This window comes from Ceratotherium simum, chromosome 7 (assembly GCF_057802395.1).
Source record: "Ceratotherium simum simum isolate JZ-2026a chromosome 7, ASM5780239v1, whole genome shotgun sequence".
Classification (NCBI taxonomy): domain Eukaryota; kingdom Metazoa; phylum Chordata; class Mammalia; order Perissodactyla; family Rhinocerotidae; genus Ceratotherium; species Ceratotherium simum.
In genome coordinates this window covers 10,284,158-10,296,710 of record NC_141906.1, presented here as the reverse complement: position 1 = coordinate 10,296,710, position 12,553 = coordinate 10,284,158, and positions in this window count along the sequence as shown.

The window sequence follows — 12,553 nt, the reverse complement described above, 5'->3', positions numbered from 1 at the left end:
CAGAAACCATTCAGAGAAAAAAAAGCCATATGTTAAAAATAGTAACCCTTGTAATATCCTTAAAAGAGAAAAAAAAAGTATATTTCTTAACTATTGGTGTTGTGGCTTCTTATGCAAATGTTTGTCTTGCGTATTAGTGACTTTTAGTCTCTTTAGGGCTGTGTGTATGTCATGTACAAATGTGTCCAATGTGGTCTTTTTTTCTTTATATTTATTTATTGCATGAAATCTGTGGTCGATGCAAAATCTCGATGACCTCAACGTCTTTGAAACTTCCAATATGTTTTTAATATGTGAGAAATGTAATCAACTTGTATTTCAGTGAGCGGCACTTTAAAAAGACGTTTAACACGATGACCTTTAAATGGATAAGACTTGGGTTGTCTTTGTGCTGGTGTTGCTTTGGAGTTGAGTTTTCCTTTAATTAAATTCTTATTGTGTTATCTACATGTGCCTCAGTGCTTCCTGACAACCCTCACCTGGCAGCGTAGTTTTCCCATGCCTAAAATTAAGATTTTTCTTTCCTTTTTGTTCCCTTGGCCGTCGGTCATCGTCCTCTTCCCAGAGACTTGCACAGTAACTATTGCTTAGCGTATGCCTGATGGCAAGGTCATGCCCCTGCTGTTGCACCTTGACGAGTTTGTGACATGCTTCTTTGAGGCAGATGACTCCAGTGAGGGCATGCTCTGGGGCAGGCTGGCTGGCAGGGAAAAGAGTCCAAGGCCAACGGATGAGCACTTCCTCCGTTTCACACTGCGTGTCATGGAGAAAAGACTTCCAGGCTGGGAGCAAAGGTGTGGCTGATTTAGTCTTGATAATAGTTTCTCCACAAAGTGACTCTGAGGTTTGTAAAAGTGAAGCTTCCTATCTTTCCCAGGTTTAGCTTCAACTGTACAGAAAGAAAGTAATATGAACTGTAGTCTCTGCTTGGGTCACCTCCGAGCAGCCTGCAGCCAAAGAGAAAGTGTTTTCCGAGTGGGCATGCATCACCTCTGAGCAGCAAGCAGTGGTTTGATTTGCCTGCCATGCATTAAATACATCTTCAGGTAACCATTTGCCTTACAGGTGTATTTTATTGGTAGGATGATACTTAGTAATTGACTAGAAACTGTTTTGTTTCTCATTTTTTGGCATTTTTTTGCACTTTATTATGGACCTATCACGGAATAGGTTTATTCTTAAATTACGTACTTGGCTAATGTCCTCCATGCAGGCATCTTATGTGGTACTGTTGCCTATGAATAAAGATATGTTCCCTAATCAGGTCCTTATATTTTTTCATTAACTGTACATGACGAAAATATATTGTGTTACAAATGATACATCATATATATCTTATAGAGTGCATATTATATACTGTGCATTATTCATTTAAGAAGTCATTATTCTTGAGGCCCTACCTCAAATTTTGTATTTATGTGTACAAATGCAATTTATTGTATTATATATTTGCCTATTATATACTGATATAAATTAGAATTTATCCTAATAATGTATGAATTCACAAAACCCTAAATAAATGTCAGTGTTTAACACATGATGAGTACAGTACTATGTCTATTACAAACTCATTACCCACGTTCTTTCTTTCTTAACAAATGGCCTTCAGTTATTCCTAGGATTGATCTATTTTACTGGGAGAAACCTGGAACAGCAATGGATAACTGCCCTCCTGGGAAAATGAGAGATTGCGTGGCTGCAGAAATAAATATCAATTAAATTGTTATATTCTTAACCATCAGAATACACTATTGTTTGCTGAATTATTAATTACCCCTTGCAGAGAAGGAGAGAGAGAATCTCAGTGAATCTGAACAGAGGGACTGGGCAAGTTAAATCCTTGGGTATGTTTTAAAGATCTTTTTGTCAGTCTTCAATTGAACTTTATTTCAATCCAGCAACCATTTACACAGCTCCTGTACTGAGTTAGACCCCAGGCAAAACTGAATAAAAAATAAAACAGTCCCAGATTGTAAGGAACTCAGAGCCTAGTAGTAAGACTACCCATATTAAACAAATGTACAAGCAAATCAGTAAGTGCCATTCCTCCCCTTTTAAGTGGGTGGAACCCCGAGGTCTCCTGCCCAGAGATGGGCCTGAGCTCTGGTGTCACGTGTAGAAACTGGCAGCTGGGCTGTCCTGTGTGATCACATCAATCCAAAAGTTTGACTCTGGCCTCCTCAAATGAACGTAGCACGCTCACGCTCAGCCTTCCTCTTCAGCTCGCGTGTTGGCAGGCCACGGGGATGAGCCGGATTAGCTTTAGTGGGAAAAGAGATGCCTTCACAAGCTGATGCTGAAAACCACAGGCCAAGAGCATACTGTCCGTGCTGTGGTAATGAGATTTACACACGCACTTGGGGTCGGCATAACACCGCGCGGCGGCGGGCAGACCGAGCCGCAGACACCAACCTCAGTGCGAGACCTTATCCCGAAAGGGGAGGAGGAGCGTGCCACGGGATCAGGGCTGGGTGCTGGCTCGTCATCCTTGACCTCCTTCCTGATGTCCCTTGGCTCGGTCGTGTTTGCTTTTAACTTTTTATTTTGAAAATTCTCAAGCATCCATAAAAGTAAAGAGAATAGAATAATGAACTCCCATGTCCACATCACTCCGGTTCAACGATTAACTCATGTCCAAGTTTATTTCGTTTATCCCTCCCCCCACCCTGAACTGAAACTTTGTTTCTTTGGAGTATTTCAAAGCAGATCCCAGTTCCCACGGAATTTCACTTGAAAACGCTCCCTTGTGTTTTTGTAACCATTTTAAATAGGCTTTCCCTAAATGGGGCGATGACAAGATGTAGGAAGCTTAGAGCTTGCACATCCATAGCAGGACCGCTCTTCTCCGGGCTGTCAGAGGAGGGGTACGGGGGTCATCTGGAAGGAGCTTATGTGCTCTCCGCTCTGATAATTCTCCTGGCTTCCTCTGTCCAATCTCTTAGCTCGTTTTCGTTAGCGTGGCGACTGTTCCTCCCCCTGGACTTCGGGCTATTTTCTTAGCGAGCTTCCTACTGCTGATGTGATTATCCTCTGCTCTTGTTCATGCTTCCTTCTTTCTTCTCCCCAGATGTCTCTCCCGGAGCCAGAGATTCAGAATCTCACAGTTGCCCAGAAGTCCAAGGTCATCTATTTCAGCATCTCTGAGACACAAATTCTTCTACAACAGTCTGTTTTGTGGGAACTGGATTTACAAAGAGATGCATGTGGGCTGAGTAGTCGCTATCTGAACGATTCACCCTAGGAGCCCTTTACAACAGGAAACTCCTCCAGTGCCTTTAAAATAGCTCAGCTTTACAAAAATTGGATTTACTTCTCTGATTTACACATTCCACTGTGTAAAACAGAGACCACGTGTGGTTTGGGCCACCCCTTCCTTGCCCTGTAGTATAATCTAATTTTATGAGAATTTTGATATTGCAAGTCATTTAACCCAGAACCATTCCTTTTTCCAGGAAACTGCTCCAGACACTTGTAGGATTAGAAGAAAATAATGACTGGAATATAGTGTGGATCCACATGGAAAGAGAATCGCATTTTCACCATTCATTGATCCATTCACTCATTTATTTATTTTTATGCTATGCTGAGAGTCTTAATTATTTATGTGCATCCAGTACCTAACAGTTTGTGACATAGTAGATCCTCAATAAATGCATTTTTTAATTGAATGAGCAAATATTGAGTGTTGGCTGTGTACCAGCAACAGAGGTCAGTGTTATAATATGCAAGAAAAACATGAGCAAGACTAGGTCTCTCTCTCCAGGTTACACAGAGTGAGTGGGGCTTCAAGACAGGTGCACACATTGCCATAATGCACAGTGGAAAGTACCAAGTGCCACAAAACGATTTAGGACAAGAACATATTGACGGGATGCAGAGGAAGAAATTCCTTCTGGCTGAGAGCATTAAGCAGGACTTCAAGAGATAGGGACATGGGGAGGATTTTGACCATGAAGAGGGTATTGGGATGAGCTTTCCAGGTGGATGAATACAAGTAAGTGATGGCATGGGGGTAAGACAGACAGACCATTTCAAGAGAGTATGGATGAAATTGGACAGTATATTATATGCTTGTGGGAAGTGAGAACTAAGGCTGAAAATGTAGTTTAGGACTTGACAGTCAAGTGCCTTCAATGACAAGATAAAGAGTTCGGATGTGATCTGATGGTACACGGGGAACCAGGGAAGGTTATTGAATAGTGGAGAGAGACTTCCTGGCAGAGGCAGCTATGATGCTGGAGACAAAGCACTGTCTTGGGTTTGAGTGCTAGTTCTTTTCCTTATTAATGCAGTCTCCGTTTTGTCATTTGTAAAACTGGAACAATTATACCTATCTCACATGGTTGCTATGAGGATTCAATTAAAATTCACATAGGAAAATTTAACACTGCAGATAGATGTTGGGTATTTACTGTTAGAGTCAGATCTGTGCATTTGGAATATTGACCTGGTCACAGTGCCAAGGATGGATTGGAGAGGGGAGAGACTTGAGGCAAAAACACTGGCTTGATTGTGCAATAAACCAGCCTTTTCAAAATGTTAGACGTGAACTCCAAGACACCAGATCAGAAATCTAGAAATATAGGTCCTGTAGCAGGTAATCTCTTTCCTGACACATGTGACTGGGGCCACCAGGGGTCATATATAAAAATTTGAGCAGTCAGCATGGAGATGACACCAGCTAATAGGAGCAGACCCAGCAGTGAGGCTGGAGCATGGTCCTGGAGACTCTGGCTCTGCCAGGGGCTGCTGTGTTAGTTTCTGGCTCTTGGTATGGTGTCGGAGTCCAGGGGAGGTGCTAGGGCAGGTAGGGCCTTGCGGTGGGGCTCAGGGGTCTCAGGACAGCCTAGATATTTTTATCCCATTACTTGGTTCCTTCTGCCTTCTCCTCTCACTCTGGAAGCTGAGGCTGAGGGATTCTGTGGTTATTTGTGAGGGATGCTCATTTGTAGGATTTGCCTCCAGACTGTTTGCCATCTCCATCCTGTGCTGGTGTTGGGGAGAGATGCACAGAGAGAGCTTTGGGCCCTACCTTCTAAGGTTTCATGAATCTGATCTTTCTTGGCTGAGGGCTTTGAGATAGACCATATTAAAAAAAAATCACTCTGCCCCACCTGCTCAAAAGTGGAGAGCATTGCCTAGCGCTGGCCCATGACAATCTAGACGTGCAGTCCCTCTCTTTTCTTGCCTTCTTGCAAGTGCTTCATAAGTCTACACCAATAACATCCTTCGAATGTGTCTTAAAGTGACAGTAAGAATTATGATGAACTTGCATTAGGCCAGTAATGATATTTTGCAGCATTGGTACAATGTGAGGGAGTGTGGTGGATACTGAATTTCTCTTCTTCTCTTCCTTAGTAACATCTCTGACTTTAGCTAGGCTTGTTGTCACCCAGTCCAAAGGTGACATTTCCCAGTTCCCTTGCAGGCAGGTATGCTAGATTGACTCCTGGCTCCACTACTTTACCCCACCCCAAATCACAGCCCAGCTATGTCCTCATCCTGGGTGGATTGTGCTTGTTGTCCCTTGACTGTAACAGCATGTGAGCAGAAGAGACAGTGTGCCAGCTTTGAGTCCAGACCTTAGGACACCTGGCCTGTTTCCACTTGCTCGTTTGTGCCTCTTTGTGCCATGAAAAAAACATGTCCTGTCTAGCCCACTGGTCCAAAGAAGATGAGAGACATGTGGGACAGAGTCACTCAGCTGACACACAGACCTGCTGTGAGAAGTGGAATCAGCCCAGCCACTGCAGCCTGAAGCAGAAGTGCCCAGCTGAGGCCAGCTTGGTTGAGCTGAATCCCAGACAACCTGCAGAAATGTGAGAATAAACGCTTAGAATTGTATGCCACTGAAATCTGGTGGTGGTTTGTTATGCAACAATAGCTAACAGATACATAGGGAGTAGCCAAGTGGAAGCGATATGTGGGACTCCTAGTCATGCTCTTCTCCTTCTCTTCAGTCTCTTCCACATTTGCTGTCTGGATGTGGATATAATAGCTGGAGTACCAGCAGCCATATTGAACCATGAGGACAAGAACTACATTCTAGGGAGGGTGGAGCAGAGATCTGGAAGGAGCCTGGCTCCCTGAGGACTAGATAGATCCACCAAATTAAACCTGGACCACCCAACTTTAGAATTCTTTTACTTGGAGGAGTATTAAATATGTCTTATTTAAGTTATTATTTAGGAGTTTTCCTGTTATATGAAGCCAGATAGAATCCTTACAGATACAGGTAATAAAATGAACTGAGATGAAGAGAAGGAGACCCAGGAAAGCACTGGGAAATGTGGGAGAGTTTAGTCTTACTTTGTTGGTGAGGAGAATTTCTGTGGCCTCTGACTCTGGAAAATATTCCAAAAGCGTTGGAAATGACCATTCCTGTTTTATGTAGATGGGCAGAGCCAATCTCATGAATTGATGAGATATGTTGTTGCCTAAAGTAACTGGATCGGGTTCTCCCTGTTCAAAACCTCTCTCCCACCATACCATCCCATGGCCTGAAATTGCCCCAGTAGATATTCATTGCTTTGGGTCAACTGGCCTGCTCATGCAAGCTGTACTTTAATGAGGAATGCTTCATCTTTCCTGCCTCGGGGTGAGTGAGGGTGAAAGGATGCCTTCCTCCTGATTTTCCTGCAGAGTGATGGTGACAGTGTTGAGCACATGGGACTTCTACTAGGAATAAAGGATTGTTTTAAGGCCTGGGAAAGAAGACCGGGTAAGTGTTTTGTGGATAGCTCAGGGATGCTGGACAATAGAAGGAGCCTTTATGGAGGAAAGTTTGAAAGTTGATCAAGGGGATCATCTCTTCCCATACTTTTGGTTTCCTTGGTGAGGGACTTTCCTTAAGCACCCTGGCCTTTTACCCCAGTCCCTACTCTCTCCACTCCTTCTAGAGGAGAGGACAGCCATTGGTGTTTGTTTCTCAATGAGTTTTTTTTCATTTTCTTGCTTCTTTCAGATCAGTGGGAGCAGATGGCTATGCCAAGGTCCAGCTTGGAGGGAGGGCAGATGGCCAGTCCATTTTGGCTTTCACATTAGGCTAGGCTCTTCCGACGTTGTCTCTACATTCATAAAGGCGATGTTTGGCCTCCTGCTAACTCTTTTATTTCTCGACTAGTAAGAACTCATTCAGAGAGAAGGGCTGCTCTTTATTGGCCTCCCACAAGACCTCAGCAAGGAGACTGAGTTCACAGGCTTCACCCTAGGAGAAGCAGTGTACTTAACAGTTAAGTGCACAGATTCTGCAATCGTACTGCCTGGGTTTGAAGCTTGCCTCAGCCACTTATTTGGCAAATGGCTCAATTTCCATATCTGTAAATTAGGTATAATAATCCCACCTACCTAATTGGGTTGTTTTGAGGAATAAACCCATGGAAAGCACTTAGAGCAGTAACCACTTAGAGCAGTAACCCACATGTAGTTACATGTGATAAGCGGAGCCATTATCATTCTTGTCAGGGTTGGGGCGAGGCTGCTTCGAGGGCCTGTTTGAGGGTAGTGTGTCTGCTCTTCCCTGGTTTATAGGAATGGACAACACGTGCTTACCTAACACAACACAACCCGGATATGTGCACACCTTGGTTCTCATCAGCAGAAACTTGAAACTCATCCAAGATTATTGATGTTATGGATCAGGAGGGCTTCATCCAAAGAATTATGAGATGCCCTTATCTGTACATCTACCTATATAGATTTTTCTGTCTGTCTTCCTACAGATTTACACCTAGCTATGTTCTAAAATGTATTTGAAGCTGCAAGACAGAAGGACAATAGTTAATTTATCAAAATATGGGTTCCTCTTGTTTGGATGTCATTGAAGTTGATTGTAGTAATTGGATCAGAGAACACATTTTTCATACAGAATTCATATATTCATATAGGAAGAGAGATACGTGCATGAATATATTCATTCAATCCCTCTTTATGGTTGCACGTGCATTTCAGGAAATGAAAACACCCACCCGCATCAGGCTTGCATAGTTCCAGACGACATTGGGGCTTCCAGGTTTGTGAAGGGAACCTGGGTGTTTTTGTACTCTCCTAGGCTCTGCAGCAAATTGGCACTGGTATTACTGTCCTAGGGCTGCCATAACACAGCACTGCAACCTGGAAGGCGTCAAACAACAGAAATGCAGCATCTCACAGTTCTGGAGGTTAGAATTCTGAAATCCAGGTGTTGGGAGGGCCATACTCCCTCCAAAGCCTCGGGGAGGACCCTCCCTTGAGTCTTCCAGCTTCTGGTGGCCTCGGCATTCCTTGGCTGGCAGCTGCAGCACTCCAATGTCTGCCTTCACTGTCACATGGCGTTCTCCCTGTTCTGTCTCTGTCTTCACATGGCATTCTCCTCTTCTCATAAGGACACCAGTCATTTTGAATTAGGGCTCACTAATGTCCTCATCTTAATTTGATTACATCTGCAAAAACTCAGTTTCCAAATAAGGTCACATTCATAGGTACTGGGGTTAGGCCTTCAACACACATTTTTGGGGGACACAATCCAATCCATAACAGCACAATCCTCTCATTTTTCTGCAGTTTTACAAGGAAACTTGTTACATGTCCATAAATGTGAAGGCAGTTGAAAGGCTGTTTGGACAAAGGAGAGTGGCTTAGTGGGGGGTCTGGAAGGCAGTAGATGAGGTGGAGAGTTTCTCAGCCTTGGATCTGCCTCTAGCTTGTGGGTTTAGTTTGGATACTCAAAAGAAGTCCTTCTTGCTCTTCTATGGGATCCGTGGCCCCACAGAGTCAGCAATGGAGCAGCTCTGGGGACCAGTGGGACAAGGCAGTCTGACTGTTGCCTTGGTGACTGCCAATGAGAAGTGCCAGTTCTCCCTGCTGCCTCCTGGGAGGGCATCCATCAGTTCATCCAACAAAGATTTTCTGAGCTCCTAAAATGTGCACTCTTCTAGGTGGAGAGAGATAGTGGTGAACAAGAAAGACAAAAATCCTACTCTTACGGGGCTTGCATTATGTTGAGGGAGACAGAATAAATGTCAACAACTAAATCATTATTTCAGATAGTAGTAAGCACTATAAAAAGTAAAGCGGAGTAAGGAGACAGTGACAGGGGTGAAGCGAAGAGCTTCTGTAGGCGGGGTCTTCCCGAGGAGCTGCCAGCTGAGTGGAGATTGGAGTCGTGTAAAAAGTGAACCATACAGAAATTTATGGAAAGAGGGTTCCAGGTAGAGGGAGCAGCAAGTGCAAACACCACGAGGAGAGCACAAACTTGGAGTGTTTGAGGAACAGCAGGAAGGTCAGTCTGGAGGGAGTGACGGGGAGAGCGGGGAGAGAGAAAGCTGGGGAGGCTGGCAGAGGCCTGTAAGATGTTTGGATTTTTTCAAATTATGATAGAAAAGTGCAAGGGGACTTTTGAGCAAGGGATGGTGATCTGATACATGTTTTAAACAGCAGACTATGATTGCTGGGGGTGGTGGTGACTAAACCGTGAGGAGCAAGGGTGGAGGCAGAGAGAACGACTGGTCCAGGGCAGCACCCAGGGAAGAGATGGTGATGGACTGGAGGAGGGTGCGAGTAGTGAGGGTGGTGACAGGGGTTGATCTGGGATTTTTCTTTAAGGTGTACTGACAGGGCTTGGTGGCCTAGACATGGGGGTACAGAGAAAGCAAGTCAAGGATGACCCTGGGTTATGTGGCTGGAGCACCTGGTGAAGGCTGGGGACGCCTCCTTAAAAGGAAGCAGGAAGTGAGTTTGGGAGGGGGGGAAAAGCAAAAGTCCTCATCTGGCCATGTTACATTTTTTTTCATCATCATTAAAGAAGTTTTTAAAAACCAGATTCGTTGAGATAATTCATATACTGTACAAGTCGCCCATTCAAAGCGTGCAGTTCAATGGCTTCTAGTACGTTGTGAATATCTGTGTGAGTTTTGCCTTCATCACCACAATCAATCTTAGAACATTTTCATTTCCTCCAAAATAAACCCTGCCTTCGTTAATCGTCATCTGCTAATCCTTTCTTCCCCTTCTCCCCAGCCCTAGGCAACCACTAATCTACTTTCTGTCTCTACAGATTTGCCTATTCTGGACATTTCATCTAAATGAATCATACAATATGTGGTCCTTTGTGTCTGGCTTCTTTCACTCAGCATAATGTTTTCAAGGTTCATCCACGTTGTAGCATGTATCAGTACTTCATATCTCTTTATTGCTGAAAAACATTCCACTGTATAAATATACCACGTTTTATTTATCCATTCATCAGTTGATGGACATTTGGGCTGTTCCTGCTTTTTGGCTATTATGAACAATGCTGCTATGAACGTTTGTGTACAACTTAGTGTGTGGACATATGTCTTCATTTCTCTTGTGTATGTACCTAGGAGTAGAATTGCTGGATCATATGGTAACTTTATGTTTAACTCTTTGAAGAACCATTCTACATTCCCACCGGCAGTATAAGAGGATTCTAATTTCTCCACTTCTTTGTCAACATTTATTATCTGTCTTTTTGATTTTAGCCATCCTAGTGGCTGTGAAGTGATATCTCATAGTTTTGATCTGCATTTCCCAGATGGCTAATGATGTTGAGCATCTTTTCATGTGCTGATTGGCTGTTTGTATATCTTCTTGGGGAAATGTCTATTGAGATCCTTTGCCCGTTTTTAAATTGGGTTGTCTTTTACTATTGAGTGATAATAGTTTTAATAGATACAAGTCTCAGTCAGATATACGACTTGCAAATTGTTTTCCTGTTCTGTGGGTTGTCTTTTCATTTCCTATGGTATCCTTTGAAGCACAAATGTTTTTATTTTGATGATGTGACCATATTACATTTAAGACACCTAATAGGTAGTTGGGTATGTAAGCCTGGGGTTCAAAGGAGAGGCTGGAGCTGTACATGCATATTTGAGAATTATCCATGTATAGACAGTAGTTACAGCCATGAGGCTGGATGGGAACACATAGGAGCAAGTGTGGCTGGAAGAGAAGAGGGCTGCGAGCTGAGCTCTGAGGCTCTCCGGCATTTATGAGTCAGGAAGAAGAGGCAGAGGGATGACCGAAGGAAGCTCCTGGCTTCTGGAGAACATGGAAGGAGGCTGTTTAGAAGAGCAAGGTGGATTTGGGATATGGCATCGGGTAAACCAGTGTCATTGCTGCTTCCTCTGAGCTCAGGTCACATTGCATATCCCAGCATCACACAGCCATGTGGTCCCTTCGGTGCCGCTACAGAAATCTGCTTGACCGATTCCACGAAGGTTACCTTAGCCTAACAGGTTGACACACTCAAAATCCCCACTTAAGAAATGCACCTACAGGAGGAGATGGAAGTACTTCGTTATCTAGGAAGATTTACGACCTTCTTGAGATTAACTCTTGTTACCGTTAATGGATGTGACGCTGCGAAGCTTTGACAGAACACGTGTCTTGCTTTATTTTTTAATGGAACACACTAAAAGCCCCATCCCACAGGACCAACTAATTACACAGAGACTTTAAGATAGAGACGTCTGAGGGTCTTACTCAGACCACCTTTCCTCTTGTTGGGGTCACTGCAGCTGCCAGGGATTCCGGGATTTCTGAGATCAATAAAAGGGCCTTTGAAACAATCATTCAAAGCCACTGAAGGCTGCTCCTGCTGAGGTGTATTTAAAAACTGCAGAGGAGAGATGGGGCGTGGCTCTCACAACACAACATGGTTTATGAGTGTCCTCGTTCACATGGCCCAACTAAACTTGGGGAATCCTAGTTTCTGCAAGATGTGTGATTTTATGTTAGCTTTAAATGTAACATGTTCCGGTGGAAGGGAAAAGTCCTGCCTCTGTAATGAAAACACTGAGTCAAGGCAGACAGACCCCCTCTGGGCTCAAGCTGAATCCTAGGAGAGTTGGAGAGTCAGGTGAGCCTTGACGTCAGTTTACCTCTTCATCTTTCAGCTCAACCTCTGGAGCACACAATGCACTTCTTTGTTGGCTTCCTTTCTTCTGCCTCAGCTGTCAGGAGCTGGAATTCACCTGCTTGTTCACTTTCTTTTTCAGATGCCAAGGGACCACACATATGTAGAGGGCAAGCGGGACAGTGGCTTGCATACAGAAATATCCAGAAAAATAGGGCAGAGACCAGAAGAGCACGCAGATAAAACCGTCTCCCCCAATAAGGTGCACTGCTAGTTTGGTGACCTTCAATGGGGGCTCCTGGGGTCAGAGTCATGTAGGGGTTAGGAATATGGGACTTGAGAGAGGGTGCAAGCAGTGAGAAGGGCAGATCCTTATTCCGGAAAAGGATTCTGGAACGTTGGAGTTGGTTCCCAGGAAATGAGGGGGGGCTGTTGGGAGAAGTTTCGCTTTCCTCCTCTGCCATCACTGTCGAGGGTATGGAAGGGGTGCGGTGGGCTCTGAGAGAGGGGCCCCCAGTGAGCGAGCTGGAGAGCTTTAAATCATGTGGGGCTCATTTGCTATAAATCACAGGTTCTGTCATCTCTGATTTTAAGACTGCATCCTACATAGATGGAAGTGCGACAAACCTGGGAGATCTTTATAGGGAATGCCCGGGGTCCCCAAGGGGGTCACACAGAGGGCGGAGTTCTCTTTTT